Genomic DNA, 5,995 nt, shown 5'->3' on the forward strand with positions numbered 1-5,995 from the left:
CTTTTTCCCTCTAAGGATACTGGGCATATGGGCATGTACACACACACATCCTGAAACCAAATCAGGAACTGTTGCTGCTCCTTTGGCTGGACTCTCCCATGCCTTTGATTAAGCTTCTCTAATCTGCTCTAGACCTAGTGTCTCTAAAGGAACTGTATAACTTACTCATACAAAGAATTCTTTTTTGACCAACTGAATTTTTTTGCAAATTGTTCCATTACCACAAAAGTGGGGACAAGACAGGTCTTTCCATGTCCTTCCATTTTTCTTTTCTTCAAGATATGTTACTATATCAACCCAAAGTGGCTAGCAATGAACTCTTGTTGCTAGGTTGGCAAAATAAATGTATTTTGACATTGGTATAATCCTGTTATTCTCTCTTCTGCTTTCTATATCCCCAATTCATTTTGAGAAAGGGTGTCTAGCTACCCCTATTTCCCTAAATCCCTCTGCTTTGGGGATGTACTCGGTCATCTTAACTTTACTGGTGTGACTGTAATACCGTGGCAGATTCATTATGATATTTGGCATAACTAATACAATTTTGTAAAGTTTAAAAATAAAATAAAATAAAAAAAATAAAAATCCTCTTCTGTCTCAAATGTTCATTTCTTTGCTAAGGTGTTAAAAAGAAATACGGTGGATTGAACTAGTTTCTGTTAAGATGTGGATGACTCGTAACTCATTTGGTGCACTAATGGATGGTGCATAAAAATGAACACCTTTCTGGCAATCATAATGGAAGTAAAGAATTTCTTGAGAAGGGAGCTGGAAGTACCCGCCTGAAATTTTCTAAAGTGTATTACTGAACTCTATTATTTAAAGAAGTGCCTGTGTTTATTCCACAGTCATAGTAAATGTGAAATTTGAGGTAACTTTAAAGAAGAAAGGAGAGAGGAAGAGAGGGAGAGAGCTAGAAGAATTTCTTATCCAGAATAACCTATATAATTGCTTCAATTCTGTTTTATTTGGGTTTCTCATAACTGGCTTTACCAAGAGAAAACTTCTGCAAGAAGCAAAAATTAACAATTCCAACAGAGCAGTGAAACTTTAAGAAGTATAGCTAATGGAGAAGCCATACAAAAATAATGAGCTATGAGTTTCAATCATTGTAAGACTAATGCCGCATCCTTATGACAGAAACACTAATCAAGTTTAGAATATCCGGTTCGTTTCCGATTTTTTTCTTAAGTAACCAAATTAGTCACCCATACAATATTAAATCTCCTGTTCATTATCCATAAAATGTTTTGCTTTATTTGGGGAGAGAAGTTCCTGAAATTAAACAGAGAATGACACATAAAGTTATAACTAGTTTTCCAGTAAATGAATGTCTTTGAGTAGCATATTTTTTCCTTCCTTAAACGCAGTTGGCCTCATACACATCATAATTCCTACAGCAAATTCAATTTTGATACTCAAAACAGAAACATTCTTACAAGTTTTATTGTCCTATATTATCTAGTGCAATTTTCTATCTTCCTCAGGGTTCAGTTACTTTGCTTAAAAAGAGACCAACTGAATTTGTTATCTTCTTGCTAATTTAAGTGTGAGTGAGCAAGAGTGTATTGGATATTTAATAGAGGATCAGAGTTAGACTTGCGTCAAAGTCAGCACCGTGCCTCCACATCACTGAAGCTAAGTCAGGATTTAATTCTCAGGCTGTCACTGAGCATACTAGAGATTAACAGAAAGGAGGGGAAATGGATAGCACAGTAGGAAACTATGTTTTTGTAATGCAGGCTTGGGATAGATGAAGGGAGCTTATAAATCGACCTGGGCAGCTTATACAGGGCAGAAGGCTAACTTGATTACTACAACAGATGTAGTCAAGAGAGGTTGTATTTCTGCACTGTTTGCTGGAGTGAGGAAAGTTGAATAAACCTGCAGGTCTGATAGTGGGCAAAGACTGCTGTTCTGAGTTGCCTAGTGCACCTTTGAAAGTAATTAACACAAGCAAAAGAAAGATATAATTTACACTGCAAATCTATGATGAGCTTTCAGATTATCTCTGAGACCGTATTTTCTAAGAAAGAAATGTATAGTCATGAGGAGAGTACCACACCACCTTTGTCCCAGGCAACATATCAACTCCCTAAGGGCATCTATTTGTTGACTTGAATGCATGTGTCTGTCATACTGAGCATCTCTGTTGCACAGAATAGGACCAAGTGTGGCTCTTGTCTCTTCATTTTTTGTTCTTGCTGTGTCCTGACCTGACATGATACTTTTTCTTCAGTTATGATAAGGTCATTCTTTAAGCTACAGCCAAGTAGCTGTTTATGTCCATTCAGGAAATGCTGTGATTCTTTCTAGATATTAAGAATTTACTTTGGAAAAATGGTGACAATGTTTTCTTTATCTCCAAATGTTTGGAAAGCACCTACTTTTATCCCCAGATGTTGCATTTGGCAGCCAAAATCCTGTGGTTTCTCAACAGTGTTAGTTGAGATTAGATTCCCACTTAGATTCCCAGTGCAGTCAGAACTGCCAAATCTATTGACAAACTAGATAATTGTTTCATTTTTGATACAGAGTTTTAGTGAACAGCATTATATGCTGCCCACTGACCTCATAAAAGCATCCAGTATCATGTCTTCCCTTTGGCAACCCCTAAGCAAGGTTGATTGCCATAAGAAGTTCACAGAGAACCCCAAGCTATTGCATTTTACTAGAAAATGTCATCCACAACTGGTAACACCATAAAACTGCACTAATGGGAGCTGGGCCCCATTGAGACTCAGCATACATTTCGTTTGTCTCCAGCTGGCATCTCAATACCTCTGGCAGGGTTGATTCACTCTCCCTAATATTGAGATCCTCTCCCTCTGGTGAGATGACACTTTACTGATGCCTTCCCAATAGTACCCACGTCTTCTACATAAGTTTCTGCTTAAAAATGATTTTCCTTGTCTGTTTTATCGTTCCTTCAGTCCTTTTTTTCTCTCCCCTCTTCTGTTTTTCCTTTATGCTTCCTCCCATTTTTAATTTAAATTTAATAAGCATCTTTCTGGCTTTATCAGTGCAAGGATTTATAATCTGAGGCAAATTCCCTTCTGCATCAGAAGTCCTCCTGTTCTTTCCAGAATGAGACTTTAAGACTGAAACTAGGCGTAATTACTTCTGAGAAGTGTTCTCTGAGCTCTCTAAGCTAACTTGGTTCTCCCTTTCTGTGCAATTGGAGACCACAGGCTGACCTCTTCCTTTATGAAACTCCATTGTAATTGGCTGCTGGCTCCACTCACGTGTGATCCCATTGAAGAAAACAGTTGCCTTTGGCCATTTATATGTTTCTCGTAGCACTAGGTTCTCAATATTATTTTTTGAATTATAAAACATTTAAAGCAAGTCCTCAATATTATTTTTGAATTATAAAACATATAAAAACAAAAATATTTTGAATCCCTCGCTATGCTTGTTTATACTTGTTTATGCTTAATTAAACTTGCTGAAAATATCACTCCCTGTCTTAGCCTCAAACACAACATCTTCCTACAGGATAAGACCAAGCTTATCCTGCTCACCATACGACAGGTCAACAGATTAAAAGATGAGGTCTCAGATCAAGGAATAATGACTTTGTTCAGGAAGCCAGCTGACCAAAAAGATAGTAGATGAGTGTTCCAAAAAACCATCTTCTGCAAGTTAGAATTCAGGCTTTGTTTATACTAAAAGAGGAGGGAGTGTGGCTGGTTGTTGCAAACAGATGTGCCAAAATCCTTTATTTTTGCACTTGACAATATAGGTCAGGTTACAGTGCTTCTGTAAACCTCCAACAAGACAAATGCAATTCCATTTTGCAACTTTTTATCTTTGTATGAATGAAAATGTGTTATAACTTTAAAGGTCAAGCCTGGGAGGCAGAGCCTTGAGAATGAGCTGTCCTGTTAATTTCAGGCTATAGGCAACATTCTTTTACGAAAGGTGCGGAGTCAGCATAACTAACCACAAGCAACAGAGCACAGTGGTTAGATCTCAAGAAATAGATCCAATATAGAGTCAGGTTTGTTACCTGTTACACTACCATCTTCTTTTTTTTTTTTTAACTTACACATGTGCTTAATCATCCCCTATTAAGAATTCTGTTTTTTTTTTTGTTTTTTTTTTTTATGCTATTAACTCAAGTTATCTCTCATTTGGGGGGGGGGACAGTAATTTGTAGCCTCATTTATCACATCTAATTCACAATTCTACTCCAATTTTTTCTCAAATTGTGATACCCAGATGGGCATAATCAAGGGCATCCATGTGAACTTGTGACACATGCACATTTTTGGTCTCTATCCAAAAGGTAGTGAATTAGAAACCCTAGGGTGGGGTCTAACCATCTATGTTTTGATAAATCCTCCCAGTGATATTAATACATTCTACTGTTTGAAAACCACTGCTCTTGAATTATTTTTCCCATGAGATTAGAGACATTGATTTGGTTGTCAAATAAAATACCCCTTTTTAGCTTTCCTCATAATTGATATTTAGAAAATATTCAGGTGAGCCTTGCAGGACAGGAGCCATGGAGCTGGCACTAAGAGAGGCTACTGCCAGAGCAAGTGGGAGAGACAAAGGCTATGATAGGACCAGTTATGTGTGTGTGTGTGTGTGTGTGTGTGTGTGTGTATTTTTAAGTAAATCCTCAAACCTAAATAAGAAGAAATATTCAAAGAACAACTTCTACTGACAGTGATTCTGCAGTCATCTGTATGCATAATATGGGATGTTCTCAACCCAGAGATAGCTCAACTGACAAGGAGTGAGTGACTACCTGAGAAGACCATAAGTCAAGACAGCAAATTTTTATACCTTTCCTGGTAGTTCAGAAACAAGTCTCTGTAGAACCAGAAGCAAAGAAAGGAAATAATCTGAACTTTTTTTTAGATTGACTACAAAAATTGCTTGACTTCCAGAAACAAAAACACAGAGAAATAATAAAATTATTTTGGCATCATTGGACATTCATCATATTGAGAAGCATGCTTTGTGAGGCTTCCTGAGTTGAGATTTGGAAACTTCTTTGGCGCTCACTTATAACTTGGACTATAAACATGAGTGAATTGTGGTTATGTTTCAACTGCTGTATTGTTTCAATCTAAAAGGGGCCAGCAGATTGACTGAAGTATGATTGGGGAGACCACAAACTTTGTGCACACAGTTCACATGGGGTCAGGAGACCTGTTAGGTGGGATGAAGGCCGTGAGCTCCATTCAGAACCAGATGTAGTCCAAGGGAGGCTGCGGGGGTGCCATGCCTGTCACAATGCGGATGCTCATGGACATGAAGACAGGATAGCCCTGGACCTCTCCTCCAAAGTGTGATGGGTGTCTGGTTCACCCCATTGTGATTACTCCAGTGACATGTTCCTGTTCTGCTCTGAAGAAACTAGTCAGAGCAATCCTGCATTTCCTTATCCTGGCACATGTGCCTTTGGACTCATGGAGACAGAGTTCTTTGGATTGTGGCTTAATTTTTGATTTTTATGAATGTGGATCTGATTTTACCAAGAACTTTTTTGTGAATGTTAGCACTGTTCTGCACTTTCCCCCCTCATTTTTCTCTTTCCACTGCCAACCCCTCTGCCATATGATCTTATTGGTGAGCAAATACCTGCTATTGTTACTTTGTCACCATTTATGTGTGTTTTGGGGCTTCTCAGGTGGCACTAGTGGTAAAGAACCCACCTGCAATGCAGGAGACATAAAAGACGCAGGTTCAATTCCTGGGTCAGGGAGATCCCCTGAAGGAAGGCATGGCAGCCCACTCCAGTATTCTTGCCTAGAGAATCCCATGGACAGAGGAGCCTGGTGGGCTACAGTCCACAGTGTCTCAAAGAGTCAGATACGACTGAAGAAACTTAGCGCACACACATATATATATTTTGGAAAGTATGAGACTCAAAAGCACAATGATCATTTCTATTCATTTGGAACTTCAACAGAGTAGTATCTGTATGTTTTATGAAGTTGCCTGTGTGGGAACCCATATGATGCCAGAGATGAAC

General features: G+C 38.4%; 1 pseudogene; it reads left to right on the forward strand.

Annotated features, from left to right (window-relative positions):
• Positions 1-5,042: 5,042 nt before the first annotated feature.
• On the forward strand, positions 5,043-5,286 carry LOC102415421 (annotated as a pseudogene).
• The last annotated feature ends 709 nt before the right edge of the window (positions 5,287-5,995 follow it).

This window comes from Bubalus bubalis, chromosome 2, assembly GCF_019923935.1.
Source record: "Bubalus bubalis isolate 160015118507 breed Murrah chromosome 2, NDDB_SH_1, whole genome shotgun sequence".
Classification (NCBI taxonomy): domain Eukaryota; kingdom Metazoa; phylum Chordata; class Mammalia; order Artiodactyla; family Bovidae; genus Bubalus; species Bubalus bubalis.